Source organism: Thalassophryne amazonica, chromosome 6 (assembly GCF_902500255.1).
Source record: "Thalassophryne amazonica chromosome 6, fThaAma1.1, whole genome shotgun sequence".
NCBI lineage: Eukaryota > Metazoa > Chordata > Actinopteri > Batrachoidiformes > Batrachoididae > Thalassophryne > Thalassophryne amazonica.
The window spans coordinates 123,807,388-123,821,006 of NC_047108.1; the positions used below are offsets into that span (position 1 = coordinate 123,807,388).

The 13,619-nt window shown below is 41.4% G+C and overlaps 1 protein-coding gene across 5 annotated transcripts in view; it reads right to left on the reverse strand.

Moving 5' to 3' along the window:
* ptpn11b (protein tyrosine phosphatase non-receptor type 11b) overlaps positions 1-13,619 on the reverse strand; it is a 122,209-nt gene that overhangs the window by 87,691 nt on the left and 20,899 nt on the right. The window lies entirely within an intron of this gene.

A 13,619-nucleotide genomic window follows, 5' to 3' on the forward strand; every position in this document is an offset into this window, starting at 1 on the left:
GGTGTGACAGCTGCATAACATATTTGACGTATATCAGCTTTTAACTTATACAAAACTTAGCCATAACTTATTAGACGTACGCCAGCATATACAATACAGTCGGCATATCCTGGTTAAATTGTCAAGCTGTGACAGGGTGTTAGCACCGTTTCCTCACATGAAGAAAGTCCCAGGTTGGTTTCTGACCTGATCTTTCTTGTGTGGAGTTTGAATGTTCCTCCCATGTTTATATGAGTTCCCTTCAGGTGATCAGGATTCCTGCTACTTCCAAAAGACATGCAGGTGACTCTAAATTGACTGTAGGTGTGAAAGTGTGAATGCCTTTTGTCTGTCTATGCATGTCAGCCGTGCAATAGACAGGCAGCCTGTCCAGAGTGTACCCACCTCTTGCCCAATGACTCGTCAGTAGATAAATCAACACTACACTGCGGTGAGTACTGAAGATCACTTGCACAGTACTGTATCACATTCTGAAATGCTTCGAAGAACGTTGTGGTTATTTTTAACAGTCCTGTCGAAACTAACACCTACAGGCTATTTTTTCCATGGGCCTGGCCACACATGGGCATCTAGAGAATTCCCAACTTAGAATATTTTCATTACAAAACAACTACAGTGGCTGGCAAAAGTATTCAGCCCCTTGATATTTCACGCTTTTAAATTTGTTTACGACATTTCAAATGCAAAAAGTAAATCAGGCTTCTCAATATAAAAATTTCAAAAATCATCTTCCTTAGACCCAAACTCAAAGCAAATCTCTACAACTTGATATCAATTAATAAAAAATATAAAAGCCAAGATGATGGGTTGCTTAAGTAATCTGCCCCTTTGGTATAATACCTGTAAATAATCTATTTAATTGCCAGTTTTCTTCAGACAAGTCAGGGGATGAATACATGAACATTTCCAAGTCACTGAATATGTCTTGAACTTTATTTACATCACCCAAAAGAAGTTACAGGCTTCTGTGGCTGTGATTGGAGAAATTGTGCATACTGCATGTTTTGCATTTTGTATCCCCAGTTATACAGCTTCATGACTTGACAGCTTCAGGCTTGCATCTAAGATGTACCTTCAGGCAAATTAGTAGAGAAGCTTGACTCTTCGACTGGACTAGGTTGCTTGACGCGAGGACGTTTCGCTTCAAATCGCAGAAGCTTCCTCAGCTAAAATTCTTGCTCTGGTGGTCTGACTTCTGTCTTGACTCTTGTAGAGAAGAATAAACAGAAGCCACAAAAGCTGGAGTTAATGACCCAGGCCCAACTCGTTAATCATGATGGACAAGCGAGGGGCCATGGTTCTTGATGCCAGCGTCTTGCCAATTTTCCGGTATATCAGGGCAGCAAATAAGCTAGAAAGTACCAGGCCTGCTACCATAAGATCAAATATGAATAAATCTTCAACGTCCTTCACAGAGAATGGCGCAAAGCATGCAACACGCCACGACCCCCAGGAGTCGAGAACATAGCCCGCAGGGTACGTTCTATCTGGGCAGGTAGGATCCCCCGGTCCTGACCTTCTTGTAGAAAAGATGGTGTCAATAACGTTCAGAGACCAGCTGATCAATTCCATGGTTAATCCAATAGTAGTTCAATAGATCCAGTATCCAATATAATTTGAGGAATTCACAGTCTGGTGAAGTAGGGACTTGAAGGTTAAGGTAGAAAGCAGAGATAAGGGACAGTAGAGGAGATGCGACTGCCCTTGTCAGAGTCCCAAGCTGAGATGGGGTGGATCCTTGCTATATTTCGTAGATGGAAAAAAAAGCAGTCCAAGTAACATCCCTGATGTGGAGGTCAAAAGACAACGTGGGATCAAAAATTACCCCAAGGTTCCTCATTTTGTCCGTATGATGTATGACGCACCAACCCAGGCTGAGCGCCAGCTGGTCAAACTGATGCTGATGTCTCACTGGATCAAGAACCATAATTTCAGTCTTATCAAAGTTTAAAAGTAGGAAGTTACTAGACATCCAACTTCTCACTGATAGAAGACAGTCCTCCAGGGATTTTATGGGAGTGAGCTTTCCCGCAGTTATCGGAATATACAACTCATCAGTATCATCAGTGTAACAATGAAAGGCAATGCCAAAACTCCACAGTATACACCCAAGGGGTGCCACATACAGGGAGAAAAGCAAGGGGCCTAAAACGGATCCCTGTGGTACCTCAAATCTCATATCACCAAGGTCAGAGGTAGTGCCATTATACAAGACACACTGAGAATGACTGGACAGATATGATGTCAACCACGCAAGGGCACTTCCAGTAATCCCAAAAAGATTCTCCAACTTATCGAGCAAAATATGACGATCCACGGTATCAAACGCAGCACTGAGATCTAACAACACCAAAACTGCAGTGGTGTCTGAGTCCATTGCTTGCAGAAGATCATTCACTACTTTAGTGAGCGCTGTCTCTGTGGAGTGATATTTCCTAAAAGCAGACTGCAACGGCTTTTGGAACAAAATGATAGATTTGATATTGGCCTGTAATTTTTCAATACACTAGGGTCAAGATTAGCTTTCTTAAGTAACGGTTAAATCGCTGCAGATTTAAAACATTTCCGAACAGATCCAGAGATTAATGACAGATTGATCATTTCCAGCACAGTCGGCCCAAGAGTGGACCACAGGTCCTTAAACAGTTTTGTTGGTATGGGATCAAATAAACAGGTTGTGCATCCTGCCACACAAAGCGGAACACCTAATTTGGAACTACAGCATTTCTGTTCCAAACATCAAGCCTTCTGCCTGAGGTCACGCAAGTAACCATTGAACCAAGGTGACTGTGCCTTGGGAGGGCATAATTTTGAATTTAGATTAATTTGTGTTGTTGTGAATTATGTGAAGCGCCTTGGTGCGACTTTGTCGTGATTTGGCGCTATATAAAATAATAAATTAAATTAAATTAAAAGAGGAGGCACACTCTTATCAAGTGTTGTTTTAAGCACTAAATTTAAACTATCTGCAAAGTGAGCATAAATTTAAACCTGATAAGTGAGTGGTCAGAGACTATAGATGCCAGAGGCAAGATGTCAATATTCGTGACAGCAAACCCACGTGCAAGAACCAGATCCAGGGCATTTCCACCAATGTGTGTCAGGTCCTGAATGCATTGCTGGAATCCTAAAGCATCCACAATTTGCAATCACAATTCCAATCCTAAACACACGCTCCCCTCGCAAGTCTCTCCTTCAGTCCTCCTCCATCAAGTGGTCGTACATGATAGCCACCACTTTTGAGGTAATATACTGAAGTTTTGTCAACTAAAATAAGATTAGCCTCCTCTGTAGCAACTAAAAACTTTAGTCAGCTAACGCGAAAATATAGTCGACTAAGCGCTTTGTGTAATGACTAACAGTCGGCTAGCTAAGTGAGTTTAGTCCACTAAACAAGATTAGACCATTTTATGAAAATGGGCTCTTGTCTTTTACAAGGTCTGTGATAAAAGTAACAGACCTTATTTTTTTCAAAAACCATATGGATTTGAATCACGTGTGATTACATCAGACATGCTTGAACCCTCGTGGGCATGCAAGAGTTTTTTCACGCCTGTCGGTTACGTCACTTGCCTGTGGGCAGTCTTTGAGTGAGGAGTCGCCCACCCTCTTGTCGTTTTTTCATTGTTTAGGAATGGCTGAGACTGCTGCTTTGTTTGATAAAAATTTTTTCAAAACCTGTAAGGCACAACTGAGTGGACACCATTCGATAAATTCAGCTGGTTTTCGGTAAAAGTTTTAACGGCTGATGAGAGATTTTGGTCTGGTAGTGTCGCTTTAAGGATGGCCCAGAGCGCCTGACGGCGATCTGCGCTTCGAGGCGGCAGCGTCTCACCGTTTCAAGTTGAAAACTTCCACATTTCAGGCTCTGTTGACCCAGTAAGTCGTCAGAGAACAGAGAACTTTCAGAAGAAGTCGGCATGAGGAGTTTATTCGGACATTCCATTGTTAACAGACATTTTGTAATGAAAGAACATGTGGGCAGAGTCGCATGTTGGGCCGGACCCGACCGCGGGGGGTCGCGACAGGAAAAACACCTCCGTTGGAAACCTTAACGGGCAAGTTGGAACATGCCCAAGCTGTTAATTTCTCAGTTACTCACTTGTTGAAAGCCATCAAAAGCCGCCTGAATTTTACAAATGGTTTTCAACACGGAGGTGTTTTTCCTGTCGCGGCGCACACAGATTCGCCAGATCATCACGGAAACAACTCGGCAAATTTGCGCGCACATCTTTTATTACAAAATGTCCTTAAACAGTGGAATGTCCGCATAAAGTCCTCATGCCGGCCTCTTCTGAATCTTCTCTGTTCTCTCACGACGTCCTGGGTGAATTAAGCCTTAAATTAGGATGTTTTCAGGTCGAAACAGGCTGACGACGGTGTCTGGAAGCGCTGCGCAACGTCCTGCTCCGTGGGAAGTCTTTACACCGACAGAAACACCCCATAATCTCTCATCAGCCGTTAAACTTTTCACCGAAAACCAGCTTAATTTCTCGAATAGTGTCCACTCGGATATTCCTCACAGGTCCAGAAAAAATGTTGATAAAGCAACGCGCGCCGTCCACAGCGGCTATTCAGACAAAGAGATTCCGACGGGTGGGGTGGAGCACTCCTCACTCAAGGCCTACCCACAGGCGAATGACGTCACCAACATGCGTGAAAAAACTCACGCATGCGCACAAGGGTTCAAGCATGTCTGACGTAAAAACATATGAATCAAATCCATTTATTTTTTGAAAAAATAAAAAGGACCGCTTTTTTCATCAAGACCTCGTAGTTTGTAACTGAGGTGACAATTCTGCCACAAGCTCTTAATTAGCGTTCTGCACATAAGCCTCACGGATTAAAGTGGTTCGTACTAAAACCAACACTGCTAGTTTGGCTAAGGACGGCAGTTTGCTAAAGTTGGATTGAACAATAACACTGCTTGCGTTGCACAAGAGAACCACCTGCTCCTCACCAGCAAAAATTAGAAGATTCCTTTAACTCAAATTTCAAATACAGTTCACGTTGTATGAGAGTCATGAATAAGTTACTTGAGGGCCACATGCTTGGTTTTACAGATAACAGGCTACGTCACCACATTAGTTTCACAGCAGTCATTTCACAATAAAAACTTTCTAAGTTTGGAAGATGCACATGTGTGACCAAAACCATGTAAAAAAAAAAAAAGAAAAGCCTGTCAGTTTCTCTGCGGGTCTGTAAAAATAGCACTACATTCTAAGAAAAGGTAGTGTTCAACATCAGCTACTTAAAAAAAGAGAGAGAGAGAGAGAGAACACTTTCCGGTAAAGGCACATGAATTAATATTTAATAATAAAATAATAATTAATATTAATAATTAATGCATTAATATGTATAGCTCACACATAACGCACTAAAGTACCACTGATGTTGTCCCATGCCATCAGACGGAGGAGGGCTGTCAATCTTCTGACTTTTTTGCCCCTTTATAAAAGCAGTGATAGACAAAAACCTCAACTAGATCAGCTTGTGATGCATCATCGATGATTATATAACGGCTGAGTGGATCCTTATTTGATTGGTGCTTTGTACGTATGTCACGTGACATTTGCATTACATTTAGAGTGCAAATTGGTTCCATTTAGAGTGCAAATTTGGTTCTATACATTTGGTACCATTGCACTCTGCACACGCACGTGCGCACACACACACACAAAACAAATCCACTGTGCTATAAGCCATCTGACATGGGTTTTTTTTTTTCACTGCACTGAGGAATAGTCTTTTTTTTGGTAGTACACGCTCACACAAGCCGGGTGGCGCTTAGTTTTAAAACAAACAGCAGAGTTTGTTTTGCTGACGGACGACGATTTGATGCACGGCATGGCGGACTTCAACGTCAGAATTACTTTTGGACTCCTCTTTAAATAATGAATGTTTTTACATTCTTTCAATGGAACGAATATTTAATTTGTTGAAAGCTGGAACATACCATTCAACAAGGTGAATATTTGTACTATTGAACTCACAAACATTCATTATTTGTCTAACATCTGACCCCAACTCCACTTGACCCCTGTGTCCTCAGTGGAGGTCTACACTGATGGGGTTCACTTTCTTGTATTCAGTGGAAACAGAGTATAGGAGGGAATTAAAAAAAAAAACAGTCAGATTCTGTGGAGACTTTCAAGTCCGTACTTAAGATGCAGTTGTTTTCCCTTTCGTATGGTTAGCATACTGGCATAGTATAGTTTTACGCTTTTTACTCTTAATTCATTTGATTAGCAAACCGAGCGTGCTGCGGCCTCAACTTTACCTAAATTCTGGGTCTTTTAGTGAAGTTTAGGGCTAGTGGCCGGTGATCACCTTAGTATTTCTTCTGTTTTTCTTGTTGTTTAATGCTGACAAATTATACAGTATTTCTTGTCTTTCTGATGCCTGATTCTGTTTTTTCCTCTCTGTTTAAGGTGCAGCTCCATCCAGAGATGGGTGTGGCATTTGTGCTGGAGACCCTCCTGTCCTGTGCACCAACAGCATTTCCTGTATATTCGTTTTGTGAATTGTTCTGTAATTTATGTTTGTAGCATGGCCCAGGCAGAGGGTCACCCCTTTGAGTCTGGTCTGCTTGAGGTTTCTTCCTCAGAGGGAGTTTTACCTTACCACTGTTGCTCTGGGGGTTAGTAAGGTTAGATCTTACTTGTGTGAAGCGCCTTGAGTTGATGTGATTTGGCACTATATAAATGAAAAAAAAAAAAAGATAAACTGTAAGAGATAGTTTACTCGGGGATTATGCACTTGTGTTAAAGAGGATGGTTAAAGTACAGCCGACCATCTGACTTGGCAATGCCCCATTTGCAGAAATGAAAAATGTTTCACACAAAGTGCACATGATGTTTGTGGCAGACCATCCAGTCTAAGAGAGAAAAAAACAAACAAACAAAAACAGTGTGCATCACAGACAGTAGTGCATTATGGGAAACCTTACAACAAACAGGAAAACCAATCACTGACATTATTCTTATTAAAATGGAATTAAGTGTACAGACTAGAAGATATTAAGTTAATTCTTGGGATTTATGATAAATTTGTGGAACATTTGTTTGTTTGTTCTACAAAAATTCATCACTTATGATTGACTGAGGCAACTTATTCACACATGGCCCCACTTTAGTTATCAACATAGTTGTAATTTTCATCTTGTTTAAACAGCAAATGTACTTGTGTTCACTGGCGCACCCATGTGTGCACTGGTCTTAAAGCTCCAGTTTGTAGATTTGCAGGGTGTGTATTAGCAGAATTGGAATACAACAGTCATAATTTGTTCATTAGTGTATAATTACTTGCAGCAAAGAACTGATTTTTTTCATAAGCCCTGGAATAAGCACTTCTTGTCTACATGGGAACAGTCCCCCTCCATAGAGGACACCATGATACACCACCATGTTGATGCAGTAGCCCAAAAGGGACATGCATACTACACATTTTGTATCACAAGAGATGGCAAAGAGACATGGCTCCAAGTCCTACACACTGTAGCTTCAATATGAGGTGTGGTCTGGCAAGGAACTGGCAAGGAACTGCAAGGAACAGAAACAGAACTGTTTGTGTAGTTCTGATTTAGCAGTCTGCACTTGAGATGTGCTTGAGGATTCTTTTGTTTTGGGAAAACCTGTGCCAGCTGCTGTCTGAGTGTTTTGTTCAGTAGTTTGTGTCTTTCAGAGGTCCTTCTGTGTAAAATCCCATTTGTACGACAAGTTATGTTTATATACACTGGTATTGTGGTGATGTTAAGTTGCATAGTTGTGTTAAGTCATATGTTGGGTGAATCCTGTAAAGCAGTATTTGATGTAGAAATAAGTTGAGCACTTGGTGTGTAATGGCCTTGCAATTCCTGGCAGCAGACCTTGGAGCTCCTCGTTGTGTTAGTTCTAAGGCTGATATGACACAGCTGTCGACAGGTTAATTAATTAAATTTATTTATTTTAGCATTTTGTTGCATGTGATTGCATTGATAGTTTAGGAAATGCTTGTTATGCAATAACGTTAGACTTGCTGAAAGGCTACTAACACTGATGAAAATGTATTTGTTACACCCGACTTCGTCTGGTACATTGTACTTTGGTAGACAGTTGGTAAAGTTCCTGCCATCTTTCAGCAGCTTATCTGAAGCTTGTCTCGTGTTGCTATTTGTGAGGCTTTCCACGCTAATTTTCTGGGGTGTTTAATTGACTGCAAGTCACAAAAGGTCTTCTTTCCAGCACTTTGAAGATGTCTCTGACCCTGAACCTTAACAAGTGTCAGTATGCCAAAGCCAAAAATACATAACGTTGCCAAACAAGTAGGCTAGTGCTAGTTTTTTTTTTTTTTTTTTTAACTATTCCAGTGAATATCAAAGCTGATACTGACTACCAAGTACAACTAACCAAATGCCTATGGTGGAGATTCTTGGAGCCAATTGGTTATGATTAGGCCTTTTGTCAGATTTTTGTGACCTCTGTTTCTTCAAACACAGATCTGGTCAGTCCTGCTTGAGAATTGGTTCCAATTGAGAGGGTGTTTAAAGCTGTGAAGTGCATCTTGTGCAACTCATAGGTTCTTGCTACACCAAACTTTGCTGCTCCCTTTAAGCAGATACCAGCAGTACAAGTGCCAAAGCTATTCTGAGCCAGGACAACACAGGAGGCAATGAGCATCCTGTCTGCTACTGTTCAAAGACGTTCTCACCCACACAGAAAAACTGCAGTACAGTTGAAAAGAAATCAATCACTTTCTTGCGGACTTAGGAACATTTTTTGTTTTTTACAGACCACAATCCACTTTATCCATCACATATCTAACAGGAATTACAGGCTAATGTGTTCAATAACCACAACTTGGACATCTGCCACAGGAGGGCTCAGGATGACACTGTGGCACATGAGTTATCTATAAGATGACATCTTCATGGTTGGTGAGGAGGCGGGTTGTTTTAGTGTTGCGTGTTCCATCTACAGCTCATCCTTGATAATCTTTTAGATAGGCACCTGTGCTGGCGCTTTTATCTCCCTTTCCCTCTGTCCTTCCTTCAGCTAGCTGCTGCAGTGACATCTGTTTGGTGCCATGGAGCTTTATTTACCCAGTTCTTTTCAAGTGACGTCTGGGAGCATGCCCTGATGCTGCTCTTTGTCGCATTCACAACACCACGGAACTGCCTTGGGTACTGGATGCCAATGATCCAATGGCTAAACTGGCTCACCCACTAGCTCTTGCACTGGTGAGGAGGGTGCTCATGACACCCAGCAGGATGAAAAACAAAACCTGCCAAAGGGTGGATGAACTCCTTAAGACTCAACGGCCATCATGCTTTTATGTTTGTTTTTTATGTTTTTTTTTTGTTTTTGTTTTTTTAAATGTTTATGTACTTGATTCTTATTTAATTAATTAATTTTAAATGTGTTGTGTATTTAATTTGTGGGTGCACCCTGGCCATGGTTCTGCATCCGGAAGCATAAGTGGTCCTCCAGCCCACAGTTCAATCCTTTGTGGGTTGACAGCAGGACTGGCACTTCAGCTGCTGTAAAACCATCTCAAACAGCTCCAAATAAACAAAAAAACAATCAAGATTCCCATTTCCCCTCTCTGTGGGACTAACTCTACCGCTGCCTTTCATTGGAAGGTAGTGCACATTATGAAGGGGAAGGGGGAAAGCCATCTCATCTCCTGAGAAGAAGAAACTGCAGGAGAGCATCAAGTGTCTTGTCTTTGGAGGATGACAGCTGGTGCGGTGCTGAGGGATTGTCCACTACACGACAGCTCCCAGGTCTAAACTTGAGGATCCAGTTATTTCCAATAAACTATTTGCTTTAAATCTTAGTCCCCATTGGGTCGATTATTATGTTATGGCGTTAGAACCAACTGTAACAATGAGGAATCGTGTAGGTTCTCAAGTTCATTTGTGCACACCCACTGACAGATTCTTGGTTGCATGCTCGTTCAGAAATCCTACACAGGCCCATCAAACTGGAGTTTGTACCCAGATACCATAGCGTGAAGCGGATGAGCATCTACAACTCTCTCTGGATGGAATACTGATCCCAGCCTTCGGCTGGAGAAGTAAGCAGCAGTTACTTTTCCAGCCAAAGGCTGGGATCAGTGGGTAGATTGAGACAATGCTATATGCAGGGCCGTGTATTAAAATTCAGAGTTTGAATCAAACCCTGTTCCATATATCGGTAATTTAACTCCTATCCTACAGACTCTGGAGTCAATCAAGTAGGTCATTGTGTAATATCTCTTACAACTGCAGATGGTTCATAAAACTGACTAATGACAAAATCAGGTCAGGGAGCATGTGCTGGTTCCACACATCATCATATCCACCACAGCATGGAACCGCTTTGAGTTCTGGATGGCAACCATCCTGGCAGATAACTGGTCTATCCAAACCTCTTGAAAGCAAGTTGAAAATGAAGGCCAAAAAAAAAAAGTTAAGTAATAAAACTTACACAGCTGTGCATCATTCTGCATTTTATGAAATCTAAACTTCAGAAGTGCCTTAATTGTGGTAAAAACAAATCAAACATTCCTTTACCCCAGTTTTTTGAGTATTTTTCTACACTTGTGGTTGTTAAAAATGCAGCTCAACTACTATTAAAAACTAGTGGAAGTCAGATGACGAGTTGATTCCACATGTACCGTTTTCAAATCCTATAAAAACCATAACCATACAAAATAATTCAGAAATAATTACAGGGCAAAATATTTTATGCGACTAATCCATAACTAACTGCTCATCAGTGCTGCTAAGGGGGGGGGGAGATAAACAAACATTCATATTGACGACCACCATATCTTGATATTTAACAACATGAACACTGATTTTTAAAGTCCAAAATCAATATAGTTCAAACTTTCACTTCAAGCACAGAAATAATCCAACATCACAACAGTTCCTGACATGATCCGCCGTAACAGATATGGTGATACCAATTAAGCAGGCACTGCCCAACACTAAAGCATTTTTTGCCACTTTATATGCAGCCGATTTTGGGATTAAAGATACATTGGTAATCAAACTGGATTTTAGTTAGATACAAACACACATTCCATACAAACACTGTAAATGTGTTAAGGTTCTACTGGGCGGGGAAATGTAATGTGCATTGACATTATTTACATTTTCCCCATGACCCAGTGCAGTGGTGTCCAAAGACATGCCAGAAAGGGCCAAGAGGGTGCAGGTTTTCTTTGCAGCCACTGATTCCAGCAGGTAATTTCACTGACAAACTCATCCCATCTTCTCAAAGTGATGTTAATCAGTGAAATCACCTGCTGCAGTCAGTGGCCTAGTGTTACAAATAAAACATTTCACCGAATGAAATATTCTTTCCACTGAACAAATAAAAAAATAAAAAAACTTCCATTATTTGTTTTATATAATGCCTAAAATAGATCCTTGTAATTTGATATTTTATTAATTTAGAAAAAAAGAGACTTACACCTTTCCTGTTCCTACGGTGTCCGCCAAAGCGTTATACTAGACCAAGATGACCCATCTCACCCAGGTGTCATCTGATGGAGCCTGCTGTGCCCCACTGTCCCAGTGCCAGCTTTTGCAGGCCCAACCCGGCCTGCCTGCTTCTGCCTCTGGCAAACACTGCTTTTTTAATCACTCTCGAGCCCCCTCGGGGCATCCAGCCTTCCTGTCCATTACCCATTGAGTCTGGGTGCTGTGTCAGGCTGTTTGTTTTTAAGTTAAGTGCCATCGCTGCTAGTGTGAGCGCACGGTGACATGTAATGGTACAAAACGCATGGGACCAATTTTGTACACTAAATGGAACCAAAATTGTACAGTAAATGAAACACAATGGCAAATGGGACGAATGATCAATATCACGTGTCATACAAATCACCAATCTATTCAGGCATTATATAAGGGTGATTCTTTAACTACGGGCACTATTGGCCTTGTAAATGTAATTTCCACCACACCATTGCCTTACAATATAAAGCGCCTTGGGGAAACTGTTGTGATTTGGCACTATATACATGTGCTCTGATGTTACTGTTTATCTCCATAGAAACTACCCAAACAATCTTTCATACAAACTGTTTAAAGGGACATTACAGTGTTGTGGTGGAAATTACGGCAATAGTGTGGGACAACTACATTTTGTTTAAAAAAAAATCACAACAGTTGTATGACATTGAATACCCCAATTATGTTTTGATTATTTTACTGATATTTTATTCAGAGATATTTTAAAACATTAGAAAAAACGTTTCTTTACCATTCATTTTTATCATTGAAGATCAAAAGTCTGGGTGTGGGACAAGCACAAAACGGCAATATTTGCATATAATGATGCTGAAAAAAGGTGAAAAAGTCATCATAGACTACTAGAACAAATTTCTTAACACACTTTCATTGTAAAGATAACTATAAAAGTGTGAAATTTCCCCTTTTTTCTGTTTTTCATACAATATGATCAAAGGACATAAGTGCCCGTAGTGTAAGAATCACCCATAATTTGTAATATCAAAGTGCAATACTTGGAGAACCGCATCTCTTAAGTATCATGATATGCACTGAATTGGTGCCCAAGTATTTTGATGTAGATTGTATTGCGAGATCCCAGCCCTAGTGCTGCTGCTGATGACATCATAAGATGATCCAAATATGTAGGCAGGTTTCAACCTGTTGTAAAAACTGGACAAACAAACCAAACATCAGCAGCAAGACCACCTGCAAGACCTAAACAACTGGAGCTACACGGCACATTTTCTTGAGTGCACAGGCACAAAACTCTTCCAGTCTTCTGAACCACTACGGGGCAAATCCAAAACTCATCCCCATGCATACAGAAGGAATCTCTCAGTCTCTAAGCACTTTCCTGTTATTCTTCAGTACTGGACTGCAGGTGTTATTTAAGGAGAAGAATTGCAAATGTATGATGGTTGTCCAGAAGGAGAATACAAAGCTGAAGTTGACTGGGGTTGTTTTCACCCTACCTCACCATTGTGGTCGAAGCTTGCTGCAGCCCTTAGCTTCAGAGGTTAGTAATCCAGCACTGGATACGGTTACACAAGGGACCTCAGGTGGGAGATTCAGGGACAAAACAGGGAGGGAGACTGAAAATGTTACTGGGTGTCGGAGTGAGACAGTGAGACAGAAACAAAATGAAAAAGGAGGGAGAGACAGTGAGGGGGTGGTGCCTTTTAATCTGGGATTTGGAGGAGTGTGAGCAGACCTGATACCAGCAACTGTGAGTGCTATCAGCTGCACTCCCCTTTCTCCTTTCCCACCTCTGCTGAACTTGACCAAAGCGGTTGAGCAGTCAGCACACTCCCTCCGCTGCATTTTCTCTTTCGCGTCTTCCCTCCCCAAGAGGTTGGCGGTTCTCCGATAGCTCCAAGCCAAAGATCATCCTGTGGTCTTCCTGTTAACAGAGGTTTCTAGGGCTGTAACAGGTCAGCTCAGGGTGCCGAGTATCAATGAGCTACACAGTCCCTCTATCTTGTTTGAGGCTAAATGCAACAGCTGTGTTGCTCATGCCTGGAAATTACACCTAATCGTGCATGGCGTAGTTACACCGGATAATGGTTAGCCCTTGCCAAGATAAGCCCTACAAATCCAGCCAATTCAGCATGATGCCATTAGACTATTAATTTTTTAC